The sequence below is a fragment of the Hydra vulgaris genome, chromosome 03 (genome assembly GCF_038396675.1).
Source record: "Hydra vulgaris chromosome 03, alternate assembly HydraT2T_AEP".
NCBI lineage: Eukaryota > Metazoa > Cnidaria > Hydrozoa > Anthoathecata > Hydridae > Hydra > Hydra vulgaris.
In genome coordinates, this window is record NC_088922.1 from 8220240 (window position 1) to 8247093 (window position 26854).

The following is a 26854-nucleotide window of genomic DNA, read 5'->3' on the forward strand; positions in this document are numbered from 1 at the left end:
GCCGCTTCATAGAGGGCAACAATAAAATAGAAAATTAAAAATTCAAAAACCAAAAAAAATAAAAAATTTATATAAATTAAAAATAAAAAAGTTTTTTGATTAAGATTTCAATTTTTTTAAAAATTTTTATAAAGAAAATTCTCCATAACTCTAAAAAACCAGTTTATACAGTACTACTGTATAATCCACATTGAACAAGTTTTTGCTTATGAAGCTAACTCAATTCAATGCATGTTTTATTTTTTACTTTTTACAAATTTAAGTGAACAAAAAAATATTTCAAAAGAGGATATAAAAACAACCATCATCTTTGGAAAGAAAAAATTATCAGGAGCTCAAAACCTAAAAAGAAAACAAGAAAAAGATGTTTCCCTGTCAAAATATAAGGGAAGTTTGGAGAAGTATTTCAAAACTTGCTCAGAAGTTATGTCAGTACTATATATTAATTCTAAAAGTATTCAAAACATTCAGGTAAGAAAATCAAACATTTAGCAATTTATCATATATTAAATTTGACTAGAAAATCATTAAAAATTTGAGTAATATTTAAAAATCTAATTAGTGTGAGCCATCAACTAGCCAAAATGATCTCAATTGTAGTCATTTTAAAGCAAGCAACCAAATGGACGCCGTCATTGAATCTACAACATGCGCAGTTGAACCAGAAATTTCCGATAATTACTTGGATGTTGGAAGCTGGCCTAAAAATACTGTGTCATTGACAGATCTACCGGTCAAAATTGGACCAATTCAAATAATGGATTTTGATTTTCCTTTCACAAACCTAGAAAGAAGAAAACGAAGATTTAATATAAGTCATTATTTTCGGAAGCTATCAAATGGGAAAAGTATAAACGTGAGCGGCTAGTTTATTCTAAAACAAAAGACAATGCCTTTTGTTTCCGTTGGAAGCTCTTTTCTAAAAAGATTACTGAGGTTTCTGGTAAGGGCGTATCAAAATGGAAAAACTTAAATAATAGATTGAATGGTCACGAGACAAATTTAGATCATTTTTAATTGTTATATGACCTGGCATGATCTTAAAAAAAGGTTAAAAGGATCATCTACAATTGATGCAGTTCAGCAGAGACAAAACTACAAAACACTGGCAGCATGTCTTAGAACAACTTTTTTCCATTATAAAATTGCATGGGTCGCAAAATGTAGCTTTGCGAGGGACTTCCGATAAACTTTATAATGACAATAATAGTTTCTTTTTAAAAATAGTGTAACTGCTTGCCAAGTTTGATCCTGCGATAAAAGAGCATATCAAGAGAATATAAAGCAAAGAAACTCACAGTCATTACTTGAGTAAAAATATTCAAAATGAAACTACTCAAATTTTATTTAAAGCAGTCAAAAAAAAAGTACTTGATTTGAAGGCAAGCAAATACTACTCAAATATTGTTGACTGTATTTCCCATACTAAACAGATGACAATAATTCCACGTTCTCCAAATGAAAAGGAAAGCTACGTTGATATAAGAGAGCATTTTTTAAGCTTTATTGACATTATTGATACTACTAGCACTGGAATGACTGAAAATTATTAAAAACTTCAGATTCTTATGGAATTACTTTGCAAGATTTAAGAGGCCAAGGGTATGATAATGGATCGAACATGCGAGGCAAACAAAACGGAGTTCAAGCCAAGATCCTTCATCGTAATTTACGAGCCTTTTATGTTCCTTGCTCATCTCATTCACTGAATTTAGCTGTCAATTATGCTGTTGAAAGCTGTTAAGACGCAGTAACATTCTTTGACAATGTGCAACATTTGTTTGTATTTTTTTCATCTGCAACTCAGCGATGGAACGTTTTACATCAATTTGCAAAGGTTTAACTTTGAAAGGACTTTGTGAAACCAGATGGGCAAGTAGATTTGATGCATTAAAACCATTAAGACATCAACTGAGAGAGATAATACAAGCTTTAGAAAGCTTCTGGAATGTCGAATTACCTGTATCTTCAGTAACTGCAACCAAAAACAAATCTGAGTCCAGAGCACTACTGCAGAAATTAGTTTTAAATTAGTTTGTTGCCTTATCACTTTAAATTAGTTTGTTGCCTTATCATTTGGTATGATGTGCTGAGTCAGATTGAGATAACAAGCAAATTTCTTCAAGAAGTCAGTTTAAATATTCTTCAAGCTGTTTTATTAATTTCTACCACTTTCGAGTATGTTAAAGATTATAGAACTGATGAAAAACTTCAATAGATATTAGAAACTGCAAAAAAAATTGTCTGTTGAGCTAAATACTGAGCCCGAATTTAAAAAAAATCGTGGTCGTACCAAAAAAAGAATGTTTGCTTATGAAAGCCAAGAGGAATCAATGACTGAAGAAGACAATTTTAAGATTAACTTTTTCAACAGCATTTTAGATCACGCTATTGGATCTTTGCAGGTCGGTTTGAAATGCTTATGCAGCATAATAATCAGTTCAATATTCTTTACAGATTAAATGCCAAGGACATTACTGAAGATGAATTACTAAAAAGATGCATGGATTTAGAAAGAGTATTATCTTGCAATGAGTTGAAAGACGTTTCTGGAACTGACTTGTTTGATGAGATGAAAAATTTGCGAAATCATTATAAGGGAAACTACTCTCCAAGAATTATTTTAAACTTTATTTGTTCAAACAATTTGAATGCAGCTTTGGGAAACTTATTTGTTTCTCACAGAATACTTTTAACTCTACCTGTATTTGCTGCAACAGCAGAGAGAAGCTTTTCCAAGATAAAGTTAATCAAAACGTATATTGGCTCAAACAATGAAACAGGATAGAATGGATGCATAAGAATTGGACTTAGAAGACATGATTAAATCATTTGCTATTATAAAAGCCATAAAGGTTAAATTGTAAATAAATATAGGAAACTTCACCACGAATGTCCATAATACGATTTATTTTTTTATACGGAGGAAGGAAGGAGGGGGGGGGGGGGGAAAGAAGGTAGAAAAGGGTGCCGCACCTATTAAAAAATGGCCACAGGCGCCATATACCTTTAAGCCGGCCCTGCCTAAATCCAGTAAGGAGCTTGGTATGCAAGCCGTGAAAGTATTTTGATCTCATTGTTACCTTGTAATAATGCAGAAGACCGCAGCTTTATAGTTGACCTTATTTTGAAACAAAGAGGTAATGATATCCTTGGAGATAAGCAAATTTAACTAGATAAAATTTAACTAAATTAAACCAAAACTGAACTTTGAAGCGCAGCTGCTCTTCAAAAGCTAGTTAAATTAGAAAACGAAGAAGAACAAGAACCTGTTTTTACTTAATCGCTTACTAAAGATAAGTTGATATTAGTCAGATTGACATCTTTAATAACTCTTTCTGTCAAAATTTATACCCAAAGTACTAAACGTGCTGTAAAAAGTGATAGTGGTATCTATGTCTGTAGTTAGACCAGATGCAAGAAATGGATATATTTGAGGTAGAGCTCAACAGAGTTGTTACCTGTGTTTAAAACAAAGAAAGAAATTTTATTAGGCTTTTAATATCAATAGATTTATTTATCGTTTTTTTAAGAGTGTTTTAATAGTTTTATCAAAATATTATCTGGGTAAGATAGTGGATAAACCACTTACCTTTTGTTAAGAACGCATCACTAAAACCTTTCTTCACTTTTCATCACTAAAAAAAAAGAGAAAATTTGTAGAACTAGAAAGTCTAAAGAACTTTTTATTCATTAAAATTATGAATAAAAGTGTAAAATCTGCACGGATAGAACTATAACACAAGTATCAAGCAACCTTGCAGTTATCTAAAAATATTATTTGCATTTATTTTAATGTAAAATACAAGGAAGGACTAATTTATTAAAATAAGATTTTATATATATATTTTTTCAATTTCTAGTGCAAATTTGGGTATCAAAACTTGTATTTCAAATTTGGGTATCAAAACTACTATCAATTTCTAATGCAAATTTGGGTATCAAAACATTGTTAGATCGAAAAAATATTTTAGGATTATTTAAAAGTTAATTCTACATAAAAATAGACCTTTTCCTTAACCTTTAAATTGAAAAATATTCTCTCCGGACCCTAATGGTCATCCAGGTATTCTTCTGATTTTTGTTGAAAACAAACTGAGCATTATTAGTTAGTACTTTTAACTTATTTTTCTTTATGGTATCTATTAACATTTTGCTTTAGTGTTAACTACCTACTGTTAGATCCAAGGTTATCGAGTCTGATTACTTTGAACAATATAGTTTTACTTCTAGGGCTCCAGATTACTTTTTAGTAATGGTTTTACCCCAAATGTTTATGGTATAATAAATATATTATACCTAAATATTTAAGTTAAAGGCAGGAGGTGCTTATTTAAAACTTTGGATTTATAAATTTATTTAGTTTTTAATTTCATTTAGACAAAAAAAAAGTTACAGCAAGTACTCTTCGGTGTTAAATTCAAGGCCTATTACTTTTGTTAATATAAGGAATATTTCTCATCTATACAGAGCTGTTAGGACCTCACATTTAAAAATTTATCATTATGTAAAAATTGGAAAATATAAATTATAAGTAATATTAATGGAAAATATAAGGTATAGATATAAAGCTAATAAAATAAATTACTAAAAAAATATAAATTTTTTGTGTAATCAAGCTATAAAAATCGTCTAACAATAAATTTATTTATGAAACTTCGTTTTATTAGACTTAGAAAATGATTCCGACACCTGACATTTGACAATGACACCTTATATTAGGCACCTAAGAGTAGTGAAGCTTGCAAAAAGGTACAGAGAGTAGTGGAGCTTGCAAAATAAATGTACCTTGTAAATTATTAGATAGACGGCTCAGGCCTACGTTCACGTCGTGTCTATTATAAACAACGATTATTATTTAGTTTAAAATTATATATATATATATATATATATATATATATATATATATATATATATATATATATATATATATACATATATATATATAAATACACACACGCACACATATATCTGTATCTATTACAATATATATTTCCCTTATATATATAAATATATATATATATATACATATATATATATATATATATTTATATATATACATATATATATATATATATATATATATATATATATATATATATATATATACACACACACACATATATATATATATATAAATTTATATTTGTAGTTCTATAAAAAATGATTCTTATGCCAACAAGTACGTCGCTATTAATTAGTTTTGACTTTCGTCCAACATTTGCGTGTTGTTATTAATCGCTTTTTAACAAAACCGCAAAAACGCAAATTTAATTGACCAGAATGTTTTTAAAAACATTTTGAATGTTTTTAACAATATAAAGAATGAATTTATTTTTATTTTTTTTAATAAAATGTTTTTATTTTTATTTTTTTTACTGCATATCATGCACAGAGTGTTGCTACATCAACTATCTTATGGCCTGACACGCAAGGGAGTGCTGCTACATCGACTGAGGGTTTGGTTGGAGCAGGCAGTCTGTCAAGTAACAATATATATTATATATATATATATATATATATATATATATATATATATATATATATATATACATATATATATATATATATATATATATATTTATAAATATATATTATTTTATAACCTTAATTAATTGGTTATTTATAAAGTATGTCAGGCTGATTTCACCTATTAAATATATCTAGGAGATTTTCTTTAATCGATTATTTTTCTTCAAAGAAAAATAATCGTTTACAACTATCTATTACAACTATTTGTTAACTCTTTATGGATGACCCTTAAAACAATCTTCAATAGAAACTTTTAAAAATTATTTATTATCCAATAGTTTTAAATGTAAAACAATTGTTTTAACGTAAAATAGTCGAAACATTCACTGTAGTTTTCTTAGTTAAAAAGCATATATTGCTATCTAGGTAAAAACTAATAAAATGATAAACAAAAATTCCTTACTATACATATTTCATGGTATTGCGTATTATCCATTGCTTATAACGCTAAAAATTGTCCATCTTCTGAGACTTTAAAGTTCAGGTAGAAAGGAAAGTCTTTTTTAAATGTTCTTTATATATAAGTACAATCAGAATGCAGCATATAGCTTAGTTATTAACATAAGATTTAAAACTTAAACGATAGTTAATGGATTATAATATAAAGCAAAGTGAATATCTATAGTTTGCTTAGGCAATATATATAATAACTTTGGAAGTTTTACGTTTTTCCTTGCCACGATATAGAAATTTGTGGCCACTATGAATGCAGCAGTACATTATAAAAAAAGATAATATCAGGTGTCATTGAAGCCGACTTCTAAGGAACAAAAATCCTATCAGCTATAATAGTAGTAGCATCTATTATTTAAAACTTAATATAAGAAGTACTTTTGAACTTCTTAATAGCTTCTTTTAAACTGCAAATGATGCAAAAGTATCAATGCAAGAAAAAGCAACGATTTCGCTAGTAATACATTCAAACTAAGTTTTATATGTCCTCTAACAATATAGTAAAAAAGAAATAGTATAAAGATTTAGTTTTTAGAGTGGTGATATTCTTAGCCAGAGTAACGGTGACATTCTTAGCCAGAGTTTCGGTAGGCTAATTTATTATTTTGTTAAGATATTTTCAAATATTTCAAAAAGAAGTGCAAAATATTTTATTCTGTGACACTTATTACGCAGAAGAGATGAGGCAGACAATTATAGAGTATAAGTTTGAGTATGATGGTATCCTGTACAATGAAGTAAGCAATTTATCAACTGAGTTCATATCATCAAGAAATGCTATGATATTTTTATTAAAGTTTTGTTCAAATATTGCTCTATATGCCAGTATTATATCTTAAATCTGGATAGGGGCATACGTGCTTTATTAGCCCTTCATATTGGAAATCATATTTTAAGTTTTTATAAAAACAACAAGTCTCCTTATGAAGAAAGGAAAACAAAAACCAATGAGTGTCCAAGAGCTAGATGGATTGCAGTATATAGCTGGCTATGTTAAACAGAAATTTATAAAAAAAAAATAATTATAATACAAAAATTAATCAGAACACAACGACAATACTTAAAAAATTTACAGCAGATACTTTCGTTGATCAAAAATTAATTTGTTCCTATGATCGAGGGGCCTTACTGCTGTAACAAAAGAGTGTCAATATATTTTTATTGTAAGTGAGAGTTTGCTTAGAAGAGAAACTTGAAAAAATTGATATCGCTAAAATGGTAAGATCCTTGAGGGAAGACACAGAAATAACAAGTTTGTACAGCAATATTGTATATATACTATAAAATAATATAATGAACTGTTATATGCCAGTAGTTATAATCTTTTTAAAGTGAGCAGAAGAAACGATACAAAAGTGGTTCGAAGTTTACCCTTAAAATAACCTTCTGATTCAGAACATATTTAAAACACTTTAAATAAAGCTCTAGCGCTCATATTAGGTAACAATATGAGCAAATCTGATTACCAATCCTTGAAAAATAATGCTGTGAGAAAAGGTTGTAATCTCTATCCTGCCTACAATAGCGTTCGCACTGCTAAAGAACAACGTTTTCCTAAAAAACATACAGAACTGTTAATTACTTTTTTGCAGAATAAAACTTTCAGGCATTAGTCAATCATACAGCAATTTTATTACTTTACTTTTTTTACTTGTTTTGTTCCAATTTAGTTACTTGGATTCTTAATGATGAAAAAAATAATTTGGTCTAATCCATATACATCTTCAACTTTATATTGCAGACCAATAAGATTCTCATTAAAAAAAAAACATTGAAGTTTTGAAACAATTTATTAACAGACCAATTAAATATTTGAAGTTTGGAAACAGTTTATTAACAGTTCAATTGAAGATTTGCCTTTAGAACTATGTGAAAACTTGACAATACTTCATAAAATTGTATCAAAGATGGTGGGCCGCAAAGTTTCTATAGTATTATCTACAGCAACTACATCATCTTGATGTTGTTCTGTTTGTTTATGCTGCCAAACATAAATAAATTATTTTAATGCAGCTAAAAATATGCTGACAAGTCTCTGCTTCGGTCTTTTAACTGGATGCTTGGATTAAAAGCATGAAATGTCTTCTTAAAATTGAGGGCTACAAGGGCACTATCTAATAGAAAATTTTTTAAGAACGAAAACAAAAAATCCAGATAAGGTTTCGCGATGTATTTGGACTAGTAATTGATATGCCAACGTTTGGTAGCTCTGGGTCCTCAATCAATGGAAAACTGCTAGAAGATTTTTTAAGAATGCAGAGAAGTCTGCTTAAATTCCTATGTATGCAAACCTACATCTCTCGTATCATATGCAAGAGTCTGCATCACATTCTTAAAATCTTTAGGAAATTTCGTGAATCATTTTCCAAAAAATGATCATGTTTTAAAACAAATGAAGATTTATTAAGGCAACTAACGTGTTCTTCTAACCCTTTGATAAGTAGTTTGAGAAAACCCTATCATCCTAAGAAAAACGCTTTTCCAAATGGAGTTTGAGTTGGAGAAATGGAGTTTTAATTTGAGAAATAAATTAATCTTCTCAAAGAGGTTTCAATTTTTTACTGAGTGAAAAAATCACTAACTGGTTTCTAAGAGCCCAAAACTGCATAGCAACACCAAATAAGTAAGTTTATGTTTGTGTTATCATTTAAATACAAAGAACAGTACTGTAGCATTAATAGCAAAAGTCTTTTAATTAAGGTAACTATGCAAAATGCACAATTGCTATAAAATATAGGTATTCATGCAACCAAATAAACAATCTATTGGTGCTATTATATTTGATTCAGACAGGTTAGAATTGCTTTGAGTTTGTCCGCTAATGCACGCATGCGAAAATTCTTGGCAGTAATTGTAGCTTAATTTTCGAACCTTCGTTGATTAATTTTCTGCTGGACTTCGAATAAAAATTCAAAAGATGTGGTCATAATACTTGTATTTTAGCATGATAAACAGTAGTAAACCATTAGATTACAAAAAAAAAAATAAACATTAGCAAATAAAGACACGTTGCCGGACCCGTATATGAGTTCAGATTTGACAAAATATCCCAGAAGTTAATAACTACCTTATCAACTCTACAAGTGAGTAAACTCATGAAAAACTTAAAGCTTTTAAGTCTCTGGAGTCTTATAACTTTTTTGTGAAAGGACACGTTAATGATATTAATTACTAAAAAGTTGCGAAGGATTGTGAATTCTATTTTTAAAAACAAAGTTACAGAAATTTTTTTTATTCAAATTTTTATTATCAGAAATTAAAAAAAACAAAAACGTTTTTGTTTATATTGAATGTACAATAAATTATAATAAAACAACGAGGATGTTTTGTTTAAATAAATGTTTAATCTTAAAAATTATTTTAGATTACACACTTATTATTACTTTTTTTATTCGTAATGGTTTACCATGTGAAATAACATCAGCTAAAAGTACTGGAAATATTATTCTCTCAATGCAGAAGAATCTTTAAAAAATTTCTAGATAAAGTTCAAAAACTCAAAAAGGTTATGACTAAAGCAGCGTATTCTAACTACGTAAATGTCTTGGAAGTATCTTATGATACTGGAGGTACATTGACAAATGGCGAGACAAAAGGAAATTGAGATGTCCAGAACCTTTTACAAGTTTGTTTGATTATGTAGCAATTAATTTTGATGATTGTACTTTAAGAGAGATGTTTTTAAAATACAAAGAATACAAGTCAACTTACACCTCGACTTCATTTGATTTTTTATCTGAAATTACTAAACTGCAATGTTTAGAGCAGGAAGAATAACAGCCTCTAACTTATATAAGGTTATGCATTTTAAATATAACAACATAAGTAACTGATTGCTTAACAAGCTAATACATTATACAAAAACACCTTAAACACTTTCCTTAACTCTTGGTAAAGAATTGAAATTTAAAGCTAGGGAACACTATGAACCATTATGAAAAACACAAAAACTATCAATTGACGAAATTAGGCCATCATATTTATACATTTAACCATTCTAAAGAGCTACAACTGACTCTATAGAAAGCTGTTCTTGCCACAGTGTCGGTTTGCTTGAAATAATATGTCCATTCAATTATCGAAATGGTTTAGTGAATTAGGAAACAGATAAAAAATTTTTTATCGATTTATTTGGAAACATGAAAAAAATTTATAAATATTAGGCACAAGTCCAATGTCAACTATATGTTTTAAATAAAAAATACTGTGATTTTTTTGTTTGCACTTTGAATCATTATTTGTTAATTCGAGTTACAAGAGCCTTAGAGTTTGTTGATGAAATTATGCCTTTGCTCTTGATATTTTTCATTGAGTGTTTACTTCCTGAAGTTGTTACACGCAAAAATTATGTATGTTTGGACAATAAACAAAACCTATACTTAGTTTGTAATAGACCCTGTTTTGAACCAATGATAGCACGTGACAAACCAGGTTGTAGAGTTGAGTGGTTTCATTATTCTTGTGTGAAAATTTTACGAGCTACAGTTGGTTTCTGGATATGCAACAATTGCTTTAAACAAAATTGTGTTTAATAATGTTCTTTCTGCACGACTATTTTGCAATGTCTTTTATTCTTATAAAAAACGCTTATTTTCATAGCCACATACGGTTGAAACATAATTTGGTATTTAACTTTGCCTTTGAAATGATTTGTTTGAAAAATTAGATATTCATTTGCCATCACCTTTACAAAGCTTAAAATATTTCTCTTTATTTTTTATTAAAACTTATTTTTTATTTGAAAAACTTTTTTTGAAAGACCTTGCAGGCCTGGTTGAAAGAAGATTTTGGTATACGAGTTAAAGTTACTTATGGTATTTAATGCTAGTTCTCATTAAAATAATTTGTAAAATATTTCCTTGCCAAAATAATGTTAACAAAATCGAAGTAATTTTTTTAATACTGATTGCCTCCACAATCAGAAGAAATGTGCTGTTTTTTAAATAATTTTGAAGGGCCTTTTTTTTCTTTACTTGATGTCACATTTTGCGTAGTTGCAAATCATTATTTGAATAGTAAAAATGTGCTAAAGTTAGCAAATTACACAAAGCTCTGTTGTTAAAAAATAATTATTGACGTTTTATCAAAATCATGACTTTAATAAATTGTTTTAACTTTTTTTTTTTAAGTTGCAATAACATTAATTTCTGGAAATTCTGTTTTATTCTCGATTTATAATTAGATGTCATATTGAAAACTACCCTTTATTCCTGATTGATATACACATACCACCAATATATTCAATAGCTTCCCGTAAACTTATTTAGTTTCGTATTGACTAAGTTTTGTGTGACAAAAAGTTTAATTTTACTCTTTTGTGACTTGATAACAATACTGTTGAAACTTTTTGTCAGATTTTAATTCTTATTTGATTGATAATAAAACGATATTGTCAGACGTGTGTTGCACATATGGTTGCACGAACCAAAGAACCACGCAAAATCAAGGCTTATTATTATTTTTTTGTTTAACTTCAAATAAAATACAGCAGAAATCTTAAATTAGATTAAGATGGATTGCGCCAATAAGGGAAGATTGGTCGGAGACTGCCATAAAAAATGCTCGATTATGTAGTGCTCACTTTGTAACAGGTTAGTCTTTAATTTCTTTCATAATTTTTAGTTGTAGAAAGTATACCACATTTTTTTAAGACTTTTCACACTTGCATATTACACTTTATGTGTGTTACTCATTCAATTCATATGTATGCAAAAATATTACTTTACTTTTATATATTTTTACATAACTTTTTTTCGTATTTCTTTAATTGTTCGTTAAGCATCACAAAAAACATAGCACGTAAGTATGCTAAAGCTTACCTAATTTGTTAGTTTTTAACTTTAAATTTTGATTTACTCGATGTCTAATCGTTGTCGCTAAATTTTGCAATTAGCGTTGTCGTTGACTTTACAATTAATTTTTCACTGCTATTTAGGCTAGCTAGGTTTGAAACTTGCCGCATTTGAGTAGCTAATGTTACAACATATTTTAACATTTAAGAGAAATGATAAAAAACCAGTTTATAAAAAAAAAAAGAATTCAAAAAAAGTTTGGTTTATTTGACGCTTTTTTGCTTCTTATCTCGCTACCAATCAAATTACGTTGCAAAAAATAAAATTATTTTTACTTGGAAAGATTATTGCTTGATTCCTTTGTTCTGTCCTCATTATTTAAAAGAAATTAAAAAAGAAATTGTGACTGATTTCAGAAAGAAAGACACAATACTGAATTGATACACACGTGAAAGTTAATGTTTGAAAAAATAAATAAATAATAAAATCAAGTTAAGGAGAGATAGTTAAACCGCGTATATAGTCACTGTATTAACCCCCCCCCCCCTTCTTGTACAAGTTCGTACGCTTGTACAAGTTCTGGGCGAGCAAAGATCTTTTACGAGCAAACTTACCGAACTGCTTTAAAACTTTGAAAATTGTTGCTGCCTAATTAACTGGACAGAAGTATTCATTGCAAGACCATTAAACTTAGCAGCGTGAGCACAGACTTATTCTACCTACAAGTCACATAATGCAATAAAATATCTATTTGCAATGACTCCGGCAGGAGCAGTAGGTTTTTATTTTCTAGGTAGTCGCGTATCTGACAAAAAAATCACGCTCAAACCGGGATTTTTTAACCCACAGTATTTGTGTTCTCGCCGACACAGCATTTTTAATTGAAAAAGAGTTAGCCAATTAGAGAGCTGTACTAAGATTACCATCATTTACAACAGAAAAAAACCAATTATCAGCACGTGATGTAGATATATCAAGGCAAATATCTCATGTAAAAATACACGTTGAAAGCATAATTGGAAGATCTAAAACATTTAAAACCTTGTCTTCAAACATAACAAAATCACAAGTAGACTTATTAGATCACATTATAGTTGTAATTTCTGCTCTTATTAACATAAATATTGGTATTATGAATGTTATTGTTAACTAAATTAATTCGTTTTTTATCAAAAAAAGGAGAAACTATTTTGTATAAAATTGTTTGACTAACGTTGGTCCAATGCAGAACCAACGCGTTTTAACTCTACAATCATTAGCATAGATTTAAATAAAGTTGGATCAACGTTGGGCCAATTTAAAATTATAAATCTACGCTTGCGATTCGATAACTTCAGTTATATAAATGCTTTGCGAACTTTTCGCGTATTGCATTTATAAAAAGCATATTATTCTTTATTAAAAAAAACGGTTCAGCGGTACTGGAACGGTTCAGCGGTACTGGACAAAATCACCATCGTCAAAGTTTAACGACAAGTTTCGTTCTGGTCGTCCGAAGGCTTTGTCACCATCGTCAAAAAAAATCATCACCGAAACTATAAAAAATAAGTGGGTTTCATCTCCAGGTGCTTGCGCAAGAAAGCTGAACATGTCGCATCGATATCGGGAAAAAAATAAAATCGTATCAGAGTCAACTGTACGAAGATTCGTTCGCGAACAACCGTGGGATAAAATTGCTTATAAACAGCCAATAAAACCCCTACTAACTGCTAAAAATAAAGACGATCGCTTAAAGCTGTGCCAGTGGTTAGACGAAAACGGGTATCTGGACGATAACCATTTGGGGCGTATCAAGAGGAGTCACATTCTTTGGACGGATGAGTCGCCCATCGAACTTTTGCCGACTCCGAACCGACAAAATGTCCGCATTCGCACTGACGACAAAACTAAAATTATCCCGGCGCAGAAGCCAAAAAATGGACTTAAAATTATGGTTGCCGGTGGAATGTCAGGGTATGGTTTGACAAAATTAATAATTGTCCCAGAAAAAGTTACGATCAATGCTGATTATTACATAAATAATATTCTTCCAGTTTATAAAGAAGCTTGTGTAGGAAAACAAGCCGGTAATGATGCTGACTGTCGCCAACTTGTGTTTAGCCCTCAACATGTGTTATTTCAGCAAGATGGTGCTCCACCACATTCTGCGAAGAAGAACCAGGAATTTTGTCGTAAAAATTTTGCATCCTTTATCCCAAAAGGTCGGTGGACAGGTAACAGCCCTGACATGACCTGTATCGAACACTTGTGGGCAAAACTTCAAGACAGTGTGCTGCTTGACGGCCAAAAAATAGGAAAGAACTGGTACGCCGTGTTCAAAAAACTTGGAAATCGATGGATGGTGATTATCTGAAGGCTCTGGCGGAATCTCTGCCGAGTCGTGATGCGGCTGTTCGAGCTGCAAATGGAGGACATACTAAGTACTAAGCATGAATTATATTTTTATTTTATTGGTTTATGTATTGTGTTTAATAAATATGTATTTCTTGCAAATCATTATTTTTTTTGTATTTAAGTTGAAATTGTTAGACCAGTGGGAGACAAAACTTTTGACTAACCCTGTGTATATATATATATATATATATATATATATATATATATATATATATATATATATATATATATATATATATATATATATATATATGTATATATTTATATATATATCTATATATGTATATATTTATATATATATCTATATATGTATATATTTATATATATATATATATATATATATATATATATATATATATATATATATATATATATATATATGTATATATATATATATATATATATATATATATATATATATATACATATGTATATATATATTTATATATATATTATGTATTTATATGATATAGCACCAAATACAAAGAGAAATTTTATGATCTTTTTTATATTTTAAATATATTATAAATACGTATATATAAATTCTTTTTTGTATTTTTGAGAACAAGCTTTTTATAATAGTATCATAATTTAAATTTTAGGTACAAATATGAATAGAAATGAAAAGAAACTTTTGAATGCTCTGCAAGGACATTTCGGCGTCGTGTGCAAACCAATATTCAGCTACAAATACAACAGCCCTAGTTAAATATTTATGCTGTGGATTATGACAAAGATGTTAAGACCTCATTTTATTTTGACAGAAATATTGGAATTGCTAATGTTCTTGACGTGCCTGATTGTGACAAAATAGCTGATATTATTAAGGTTGAAAATGTCTCTCATCTTGCAAATAGTGACATAAGTTCGAACTCTTCTGCTACAAATGTAATATCTGATAGAGATTGTAATGTGAGGAATTGGATTCTGTCAATATTGATGATGATAATGATGACGTAAACAAGATTATGTTCATTGAAGAGAATATGCTTGTTGATTGTAAAGATTTTTCCAGTTCTTAGTCTGATTATGATAATAGTGACAGAAATTTTAATTTGTGGAACAGCACATTGGGCTGTTAGTTGTAACATTCCACAAGCATTTTTGCGTAAGTTATTAACCATTTTGCAACTACATTTTTCTCACTTGTCTCTGGATCCTCGCACACTTTTAAATACACCCAGTGCCGTCTTAACGCATAGGCTAGGTAGGCTGCAGCCTATGGCCCTTGATTTTTAGGGGCCCCCAAAATGTGTCTGGATTTTTTTTCAAATTTATATAAATAAAAAATTATATTTCTAAATTTTCTGAAGAAATCATAGTTTGGGGGCCCCTCGGGAATAATTTTTTTCTAATTATTTTTAGAAAAGTATCAGTTTTTCAGTTTGGGGGCCCCCTAGGGAATTTTTCTTTTCTTGATTAGCAAAAATGCATGCATGCGTCCGAAAATAAACATAAATTTTCCGATAAGAAGTGTTAAATACAAGCACTTAAAATATCTTATTAGATTGAATTTGAAATTGCTGTGATCAACTTAAAACATCTGTTTTGAAAAAAACTCATTTAACATGTCTAATCGGACTTATCAAAGTGGTGCTGCAAAGAGGAAAAAAGCCGCTAAAGCAAAAGAAGACATTTTAAAATATCTTCCTTTGACATCATTTGTTTTGGTACAAAAGTAAAAGCCTGTTGTGTCCGAAGATGTATTTCTTTGTCCAACTTCAAATTTCGTAAGCATTGATAGTGCTTTGTTGCCAAATGAAACTCTAGAAATTCAACAGGAACTGGAACCAGAACAGGAGCCAGAACCAGAACAGGAGCCAGAACCAGAGCAAGAGTCAGAACCAGCACAGGTGCCAGAACCAGTCCAGGAGCCAGAACCAGCACAGGAGCCAGAATCAAATCAAATTAAAACTTATCCAAACGCAACAACAAAAACTACTCAAGAAACTGACCCAGCATTGTGGCATCAGTTATCCCAAGAAGCTCAATCATTTTGGATTTCTAATGGCCCGTCCATGTGCCAGAACAATGATGGGAGCTTCAAAAATTCGGAAAGGTTGAGTTGCGGACAAAAAAGGTACTTATCAAAATCTTGCTTTAGACGTGAACTACACAATGGCGAATTTTTCAATCGTGAATGGCTATTAAACTCACCTTCAACAGGTTCTGTTTTTTGCTTTGCTTGTACCTTATTCTCCAGCAAACACTCTAATTTTTCCACAGCTGGATTTGATGACTAGAAAAATGCCTTAAAATGTATATCTGGACACGAGAATGGTTCTGAACATCACAAAAATATGCTTACTTACTCCAGTCGGCAGAGAGAAAGTAGCCAGCTTGACTCTGTATTATTAAAACAGTTACATAACGAACAATTGTACTGGCAAAATGTGCTGAAAAGAATTGTTGCAGTTGTAAAGTTCTTGTCATCAAGAGGATTGCCATTTCGTGGAAACAATGAAACCATTGGTTCAGAGCAAAATGGTAATTATTTAGGAACTCTTGAGTTACTTAGCCAGTTTGACCCATTCCTACATGAACACACGAAAAAACATGGAAATTCTGGAAAAGGTAATACTTCATACCTTTCCCTAATATCTGTGAGGAGTTTATATGCCTAATGGGAAATAAAGTTTAGAAGAAATAAAGAGCGAAATAATTTCTGAATTAAAAAAAGCAAAATACTACTCAATCAGCGTTGACTCAACTCCAGACTTGTCACATGTAGATCAATTAACTTTTACAGTTCGATATGTTAAAGACTTGGCACCAGTTGAGCGTTTTTTGCAATTTGTTCCCATTCACGGGCATGAAGCTGAATATTTAGAAACAGTTGTTTTGAATTTTTTACAAGAAAATGAAATTTCAATATCTGACTGTCGTGGGCAGTCATACGATAATGCATCAAATATGGCAGGACAGTACTCAGGCCTACAAAAGAGGATTAAAGACAAAAGTGAATCAGCATTGTTTATTCCTTGTGCTAGACATTCTTTAAATCTGGTTGGCAACAGTGCAGCTGGATGTTGTTTAGATGCAATTATTTTTTTTGACTTTGTTCAATGCCTCTACAACTTTTTTTCTGCATCAACTCATCGTTGGCAAGTGCTTCTGTCTTTTGTTGGCAAAGGCAAAAAAATTGTCAAACAGCTTTCTGGAACTCGATGGTCAGCACGTGCAGATGCTGTGACTTGTCTGCATGACAGATTACATGAGATTAAAAAAGCACTTGAATTTTTGATCAAGGACATAAGTCAGTCAAAAGAAACTCAAAATGATGCTCAAAATCTCATCACGAAAATGAACACTTTTGAGATTTTTCTGACAATTTTCTGGAATGATATTCTTTGTCATTTTAATGAAACATCGAAGATTTTACAGAAAGAAAATTTAAACCTGGATGTTGCAGTTCGGATTCTAAAGTCATTGTTGCATTTCATTAAAGATTTGAGGAGTCAATTTGAGAATTACCAGGAAAAAGCCAAAATCTTGCTTTTAAACACTGACTACAGAGATTCTTCAAAAAGAATAAAAAAAGAAGCCGACGTCTTTGATGGTGAGGCTGAAGAATTGGAATTTCAGGGAAGTTATAAATTCAAAATTGAAACATACCTTTCTGTTATTGATTCACTAACATCAAATTTGGAAAAAAGAACATCAGCATATGAGAAGATCAATGACAATTTCGGATTTCTAGTAAACATTCAAACAATTGCCAATGTTGAACTAAAAGACCATTGTTCAAACCTAGCACAAATTTATAAGAAGGACATAAATGAAAATGAACTTTTTTTTGAGTGCCAGCAATTTAAATATTACATTTCAAAAGATGAACATTCATTTACAGAATTTTACTCAACATTAAAAAGAGACCACTTGGAATCAACTTTTCCAAATATTGAAATTTCCCTTAGAATTTTTCTGTCAATGATGGTCTCAAATTGCACTGGCGAGCGATCATTTACAAAACTAAAACTTATAAAAAATGAACTCCGCTCAACCATGCTGCAAGAAAGATTGAACTGTTTGTCGTTAATGTCAATTGAATCAGATGTTCTTTAAACCATTGATTTTGATGATATTATTAAAGAATTTTCAAGAAAAAAATCACGTAAACGTCACATGTAAATTTTATCATTGCTTTAATAAATGTTTCCTATTTTAGTATTTGATTTAATTTTTTTACTAAGGAAAAAGGGGGCCCCCATATTAAGTCTAGCCTAGGGCCCCCGATGGCCTTAAGACGGCCCTGAATACACCACGAAATACTATAGTAAAACTATTTGATAGTGGTGGGGAGTATTGTCATTTAGGCTTAGTAACTGGTTTAACAAACATAATTTTAAACCAAATGCAAATAAATAACACTTCATTTGCGCCGCAGTTCAATGTTGATGGATTGCCGATCTTCAAATGTTCTAGGTTAGTTTTATGGCCAGTTTTATCTAAGATCTTACATTTTCCGTCACTTCCGTTTGTAGTAGGCATGTTTTGTGGGATAAACAATCCAAAAAGTCTTAATGAAGTTCTTTCCGAGTTCATGGAGGGCTAAAGGACTTGCTGTTAAATGGGCTGAGTATTAACAACATTTTATACCGTTTTTCTATTCATTTTATTGTATGCGACACAACTGCAAGAGCTTTTATGAAGAACATCAAATGTCATTCTGGTTATAGCTCGTGCGAGAAGTGCACTCAAGTAGGAGAGTAATGCGAAAGTAAAGTTATTTTCCCTAAAACAGATTCACCTCTTAGAACAGATAGTCCTTTTGATAAAATGGAGGATGAAGAACATCATACTGGTAGTCGAAGTCCTTTATGTGATCTTGGTTTTGGAATGGTCTCCAGATTTCCACTCGACTGTATGCATCTGATTTGTTTGGGTGTTACAAGACGATTGATGCGATTGATTGATGATCAAAGGTCCTGTAGGTCCTTATGCAGTGCGTTTGGGGACACGGAGAGTGCTGGAATTGTCAGAAAAATTGGTTTCTTTCATTCCCTTTATTCCTGTAGCATTGCAAAGCATTTTAAGCAGCAAACTTTATAAACAATTTTTACTTTTATTTGTTGCTATTAAAATATTATAAACTAGACAATAATTTATGTGATTATTCAAACAGTCTGCTTATTAGATTTGTAGAGGAAATGAAATTATTATATGGAAAAGAAACGATGGTATATAACATACACAATTTAGTTCACATTTCTGCTGACGTAAAATTGTTAGGGTCGTTATATGATTTTAGTTGCTTTCCTTATGAAAATCAACTTGGTGTTATAGAAAAATTAGTTAAAACCACAAAATATTTTGCAACAAATTTGTGGACGGCTCACTGAAAAACTTTACGCATACAAAAAAGATGCAAATTTCATTAAATCAAACAGTTTACCTCTTCTTGTACCTAACAGTAATCATTGCCGTGGTCCTTTGTTAACGTTTTCAAATGTTGAACAATATAGTAAATTAGGCAAAGGAACGTATTGTCTGTCTTAGTCGTCAAAAATTAACTTCAATAATCATTTTCTTACTAGTTGTGGTGATTTATGCATATTGAAAAATATTATTAATCAAAATTGGTGCTTTTGTAATTTTTCAAAAATATTTTCAGTTGTCAGAATTTTTTGATTACCCATTGAACTGAAGTGAACTTGGAATATATAGAGTTACAAATTAACAGTCTCCTCTTTATACTTTTCCAGCAAATGATATTGCTAAAAAGTTTCTGTGTCTCCCAACAGTTACTAACAATGAGTTAGTGGTTTTGTAAATGTTTTAAATTGTAAATAATGTTTTAAATTGTAAATAATGTTTTAAAAGAACTTTATAAACTTTTTGTCTTATTTTATTCTTTTTTATTTTGTTTTTAAATTTGTTTTAGAGTTTAAAGTAAAGCTTGTGATTAATAAGTGACAAAAACATTTTAATAGTTAAAGTTTGCATTTTCTCATTGTTATAAAAATTTAGTCTTCTACAAATCGTGATGTTAGAATAATTGTGTACTTTTTTTAAAATAAAATTTGAATTAACAAAAATAAGCAAACTTAATACTTATATAAGCAATAGTATAAGATAATATAACAATATTATTAATAATATTTGATCATATAGCCATTTGTTTTACTTAATAAATAATAAATAAAAAAGTTTTATGCAATCATATTAACAAATTTTATTTATTAATTTTAAAAATTTAAGTGATTATAACAAGTTATTAAAATTGCCGCAGCATTACCAAAAAGAGATAAAACACTATTATTCTGACGTCGTAAAATGTCTCTCTGCTTGCAAGAAATTGATCAAAATCACATAAATCAAAAATTTATTGCTTGTACATTAAGGGTATGACTAAAAAATTTTTTTAAGAATTTTCAATACCCCCTGTCACCATGAGTGGAGAAGTTATATTTATAAACAGAAAACATGAGTTTTTAATATCAATTTTTGAAAAAGATTACCCCCCAAGCTAAAAATAATTTTTCCTATCTTTTTAATGTTATCCTAATGAGTTATATATCACGTAATAGACATAAAAAAATTGCTAAACATGGTCTTGTTTCAGACAAGAATAAGAAAGTTTGGGAATCAAATTTAGTGAGATTTAAAAAAGCTAAGACACCAAGAATATGTGCTATTGTTAAAAGTATAGGTGAAATGAATAAAATGTCTTCAGAACAGCATACTATTGATTAATTTAAAAGTTTCTCATCAAATGTAAAAAGCAGAAAGGAGAGAGTTGGCTTAAGAAATTGAACTTATATGGAGAAAGCTGAATATTCCAATTTTACAAGGCAAATGACCATCAGAAAGAAAAATAGAAAATGTATTGAAAACACTTGACAAAAATAGTCGAAAACCCAGAACTCAAAATTTTACCCAATTGTTTAACAAAACTGATGAAAAAGGTGAGTGGTTGTGTCAGGAAGATAAAGAATTTTATGGTCTGCAAATGTCAATAAATGGAAGAGTTAGATATTGTGCCACAATTGAAGATACTGAAGGTAATCATCCAAGAAAACTGTTGTTGATAAAGAAACAAATATTCAAGAAACAAATCAGCCAAGACCGATATTTCGATGAATCAGCTAGTGAAGGAGGTTATTCAGTAACTGAAGAGCAGTGTTCCAGCAGTGATACTAAAGCTAAAGATGTCGAAAGTTTGTCATCATCATCTAAAAGACAAAAAACAAAATTTTCTGTAAATTTGGTGATTTCTGCATAGATTAGTACCAAAAAAGCACATAAAGTCTGCAAAACGTTATCAAAAAATGGAATTTCTATTCCTACTCCAACTCATAGTGGTGTCTACAAAGATGTCGGGAAAGAAGGAGAAAAGTTGAAAGCAAATTACATGGAGAACTTAAAAAATGAAAAGCGGTCTTTACACTTTGATAGAAAACACATAGAGAAAATGGAACATCAAGTAGTTGTTTTGAAATATGAAAAGAGAGAGGTTAGACTTGCTGTTCTCAAGCTGATGAATGGAAAAGGTGAAACAATATTTAATGGGATAAAACTTCTGCTGGATGAATATGAGCTGTGGCTAGCCATAAAAATGGTTGCATCTGACACAACATATGTAAATATCGGAATAAGAATTGGTGTAGTAACACTGTCACAGAAACATTTCAAAACCATTCGACTAGAAAAACCTTTTGTAGGATGCCACCACCATATTTTACATGTTATAAATGATCTTTTTGAAAGATCAACGAAAAAACCAAATCTTCATTACCCATATATGACAAGATTACAGCAAGAGTACAAGAACCTGAAGTTATTACTTTAGAATACCGGAGATCCTTTGACAATAGTGAATTGGATACGCTGGCGAGATGACATGGACTTCCTGTATCACTTAATAGCTTGTTATAAAAAGTTCAAAAGCACAGGTACCTTTCCAAAAGTGAATTTCAAATCACTTCCTGCTATAAGCAATTCAAGATGGAACTTGAGAGTAATTTTTGTTCTACTTGCTTACATTCTAATACCAGACTATCAAGAATCGAAATCTGCTCATGCAGCATGTGACTTCATCTGTGGTTCATGGGGTGATATATGGTTTGGTGATCAGTAATTCAATCCTGCAGATTTTGTTCATCTATTAGAAGCATTCAATGAGCATCCAAAAGCATTAAAATTGTTGAAGACATTTTGGTCCACAGAGCCAACACCAGTTTTAACACAAGGGTCAAATATATGTGCAGAACGTGCGGTAAAAGTGATGCAAGATTTAGTGCCTTTATTTTATAGCATAGAAAAACTTAACATTAAATACTTATTGTCAAATACACTGTAAAATAATTTTAATTATTCATGTTTATTGGTTTTCTATAAAGTACTGGAACATGTGATGCAAAATTACATTTCTTATATTCCATAAATCTTGTTTTTAAATGGGAGGTGAACTTTTTTGAGATATAGTATAAATGTTTGATATTTTCTTGGTTTTTGCATAAAAACTCCACTAAATTAAGTATGGGGATACAGGGTTGAAAAATTGTCATACCCCTATTGTACATGTTTAAATTTCTACATGAAAATGTGTTTTTTGTATTTTAAAAAGTTTCATAATAGTGTCAGATATGTTGTTATTCATTTTGAAGATGAACAAGATAATTCAGTAGAAGCAATTCCATATCTTGGCTGCAGGATGGAAACAAATTTGGATATTGGCCACCATTTAGGTCAACAGGACAAATCAAAAGTGCAATAAAAAATGCAACAGAACTGTTTTCGAGTACGTCATAAATATGGTAATAATCAAATAAAACTGTATAAATAATTATAGTTAAAAACAAAAATGAATAAAATAATTGCTATGCTGTATATATTAAATATATACGGTATATAATATACTTCAATCATTTTGGTTTTCATAATTTTGAATCACCATATTCAGACTATTTATGTAAATAGTCTAAATATAAAGTGATTCCCCAAAATTAATTTTGTTTAAAATTATTGTTAATGATTATTAGTTCTTCAGGGTGTGCTATAGACCAGTGTTGACCACCAGGAACTTATAAAATAAATTAAGTTTTTTAATTAATTACACTGTCCAATTAATGAATTGATTATCTCTAGCTGACAGCCAGTAGAAAAGTGAGTTTTCTTTTATTATTTCACACTAAGTATTTGCGTTTTTTACGTAGAAGTGATAGACATTTTCTCACTGTTTAGGCACTCTAGAAGCAGCACGAAAACACACAATATCTGCAGAGTGCCAGTCAAACTTGGATTCGGATAAAGTGAAAAAAAGGCAGAAAGCAAAGAGACAGCACAATTCTGATTTTGAAAACCTTGAGTATCTAACAGAGATGGCACAACAGCTTAAAGGGCAATATGATGAGCGAAGATTGCAATTAATTCCTACTTTTCCCAAAGGTATTTTGCAAAACATTCATGGTAAAGTGGTATTAGCTTAGTTAAGAAATTGTATTATCTGATGTGATTTTGTATCATGCATTGTTGACAACTGGAGGATCCTTTGTTTTAATCGATCTATAATTGTTTTAGGAAACAAGTCTGGCAAGAGCACAGACCAAGCGACCAACTTCTTTCATTCATAATACAACCGACAAAAAGAAACATGAAAAGTTAGGAACATTGGATTCAGGTATGTATATTTAATAAAATTTCTGTTTTTAATTGATACTGAATGTCGCCGGATGAATAGATTTGAATGAAAATCTGTAGAACTAAGCTATAGGCTCAAGCCATTTAAGCAAAGAACCAACTTAAGAAGATAGTAAAAACCAAAGCATTTAAAAACTCAGAGGTTAGTTTAACAAATATTGTAAGCAAACATTTATTAAAACTGTAAATAATCAATTTTAGTAGCATTTTTTTCATTGCGTTATAGCAAGCGGCCAGATTTCATTACTGCTGAGTTATGGCTAACTTTTAAGATTTTAGGTCATGACAAAACCAAGTCTAAATAGATGATTTATCCATCTAGCTCCTAGATTATCAATTCTGATTACTTAGAGTTCCAGTCGTACGTCAAACTTGGCTGTTGTCAATGATTGGGGCAAGAGAGCTGTAAATCTGGTACAGGAGACAATGTATCAAGTTAAGTTTAAGCATAAGCTGCAAAAGCTGTTCAAATTCAAAAACAACTTGACTGTGCTATCCTCTATGACCGAAGCTGCTTATTGCAAATCAGCTGAGCGGAAAATACCAGCTTAACTTTCGGAAGAAGTTCGAGTCATACATGTTGTAAAAGTATTCAGCTCCTGTGAAAGGGACACTGAGAACTGAGAGCGGTACAGATTTGTTTCCTGATTTTGATGCTCTAGAACAATTGTTTGGCCACCCCCTTCGTTTTTTTTAGGCTTATCAAAATACACTGTTGATTAATATGTTTCTATAAAGTATTTAAGCACACATTTAAAAAATCAGATTTTTATTTTAATCAGCAGACCCGCCGCCAGAAAAAGCTGGATTTCAATGATTGTTTGGTTGCAACCGCTAAAAACAATGTTTACGTCTGACGCAAAGCATGGAAATGAAGCTACAATGATAATTTTTGGTATATGTCTTTTGAAAAACATAAACATTTTGTTGGTTAAAATAGTATTCAGTATTTTAAATTTATTTCCGGTATATTATGCAATTCATAAAAAGAAAAAGATTTTTGTGAAAACTTGATGAGGATAGTGCGAGGTTAAAAAATAATTACAAAAAAACAAAGAACAGTTTTTTATTTCTTTATTGTAGACCGCAATAAATTGTTTATTAGTCAGTGAAAATTTTTCCATGACTTATCTTTTGAACACCATTGATACATAGTTTTATATAAGTAAATAATTTTTTTTTTAGTATGTATAATTTTGTTTTAACATTTAGCTAACCAAGGTGGAGGGGTTAACTGTTAGAGGAGGTGAATATTTAAAAAAATTTTTCATGTTAATAAAAGGGGGAAGGAAATACAATAAGGAAATACAATATGGTAGGGAAAAATAACAAAATTATAGCAATTAAGGTGAAGAAAACCTATATTTTGATTGCAGTTTCTTCAAAAAATCTACATATCAAAGTTTTGATACTAAAAAGTGGCATAACTTTTGTCCAACTGTTTTTATAGTTTTGTCACCATTAAAATACTGTTGTTATAGGGTATTATAATAATATATAACATTTTAGTATATAAATAATTTAAAACTTGAATACTACATACCTACCTTAGTACGCCAGCATTGGAAATACGAAGCTCCTATCGTCCTATAATCCTTATCGGCAGTACATTAAAGATATGCTTGAGAGTGTCCAACAAAGAGCTTCTATAATATAAAGTTTGAAAAGATACAGTTGTGAGAAGAGATTAAAAAGATGGGTTACTATCGTTGGAGAATAGAAGAAAAAGGACCGATATGCTTCAAATGTACAAATCTTGAAATATCATATATTTTGACACAAAACCCGATAAGCAAGATAAAGAATACTTTTTAACTAGAGGCCTCGTTAATAAACTTAAAAGGTAATGTCAGGAAACGTAAAGGGACTAAATAGAGTAGTAAATGATTACGACTATTATTTCCTCTTACTTTATTCGTTTCAAATTCCTTTTTCGAGCTTATCTATTCTTTTATTTTCTCATTAATTATGAATGTCGCGTATATTAATTATGAAGGTAATTCAGGGTTCATGGCACTCAGGGACAACCAATAAAAAGTTTATAAATTCTAAAAAATCAGGGAATACCTAGAAAATTCAGGAAACTTTTTTTAAAAACTTTTAATATCAGAAAACTCGGAATATTTCTTAGTTTTATATTAGGTTATATAATAGATACAAATTGTTATTTTTGAAAATATATTTTTTATATTTATTGGACTTTTATGATTTTGTTTTAATGCATTTAAACTACTTTTTAATACTTAAAAACCTTCCTTTAACAGATTACTATTACTTAATTTAGAAGAATTTAACTCGTTAAAAAATTATAATAAAAATATTAGGGGAACATGGATTCAGTTGCTAAAGTATTATATCATTTAACATTAACAAGGAAAATTATATAATGTTCACCATCCGAACTCAGGGAAAAAGAACTTGAAATCGGGTGAAAATCAGGAAATACTCAGGAAAAACGCGGGGAAAATGGATTTCCAAAACTGCCATGAACCCTGTAATTTATATTGTTGTAGTTCGGGCTTTTGTGTAAAATCAAAAAAATTGTGCACTAAGAATAAGAGTTATGTATTTGTTTTATTTTCGTCAGGTCATTAAATTATTATATGTATGTTTAAGCTACACGAGTTTTTAAATTAAGATAGCTGTTTCTCTCCATCAAGGCTATTAGCATATTAACATGCAACATACACGGTCTAAACGACCAAACCAAACGCGACAATTTTTATGGTTTCCTTAAAAAGATTCGATTTTTCCCTCCTCTTCGATCTTATCCTACTTAAGGAAACAATGGGTGACGAATGGACTGGTGAGTCTATTTGCAACTCAAGCCACAGTTGTTGTGGGGTGGCTATGCTCTCTAAATCCAACATTAAGAGTGGAGTATTAAACGCCATGATAAAACTTGATAAACACATAATGCAGGTGCTGAATAGTTGCGATTAATGTGCAGAGAGGAACGCGCTTTTTTTTAGCGACCTTAGAAATTTAAAAAAAGTGTCAAACAATGCTAAATATCACACCTACGGCATAACTGAACTCGG

The 26854-nt window shown here is 30.2% G+C and overlaps 1 long non-coding RNA gene across 1 annotated transcript; it reads right to left on the reverse strand.

Moving 5' to 3' along the window:
- Positions 1 to 393: 393 nt before the first annotated feature.
- On the reverse strand, positions 394 to 25516 carry LOC136077646 (uncharacterized). Its single transcript, XR_010637147.1, has 3 exons — positions 25357 to 25516; positions 3593 to 3638; positions 394 to 784 (listed from the first exon to the last, which is right to left on the reverse strand). It is a non-coding gene; the product is annotated as an uncharacterized LOC136077646 (long non-coding RNA).
- Positions 25517 to 26854: the final 1338 nt, after the last annotated feature.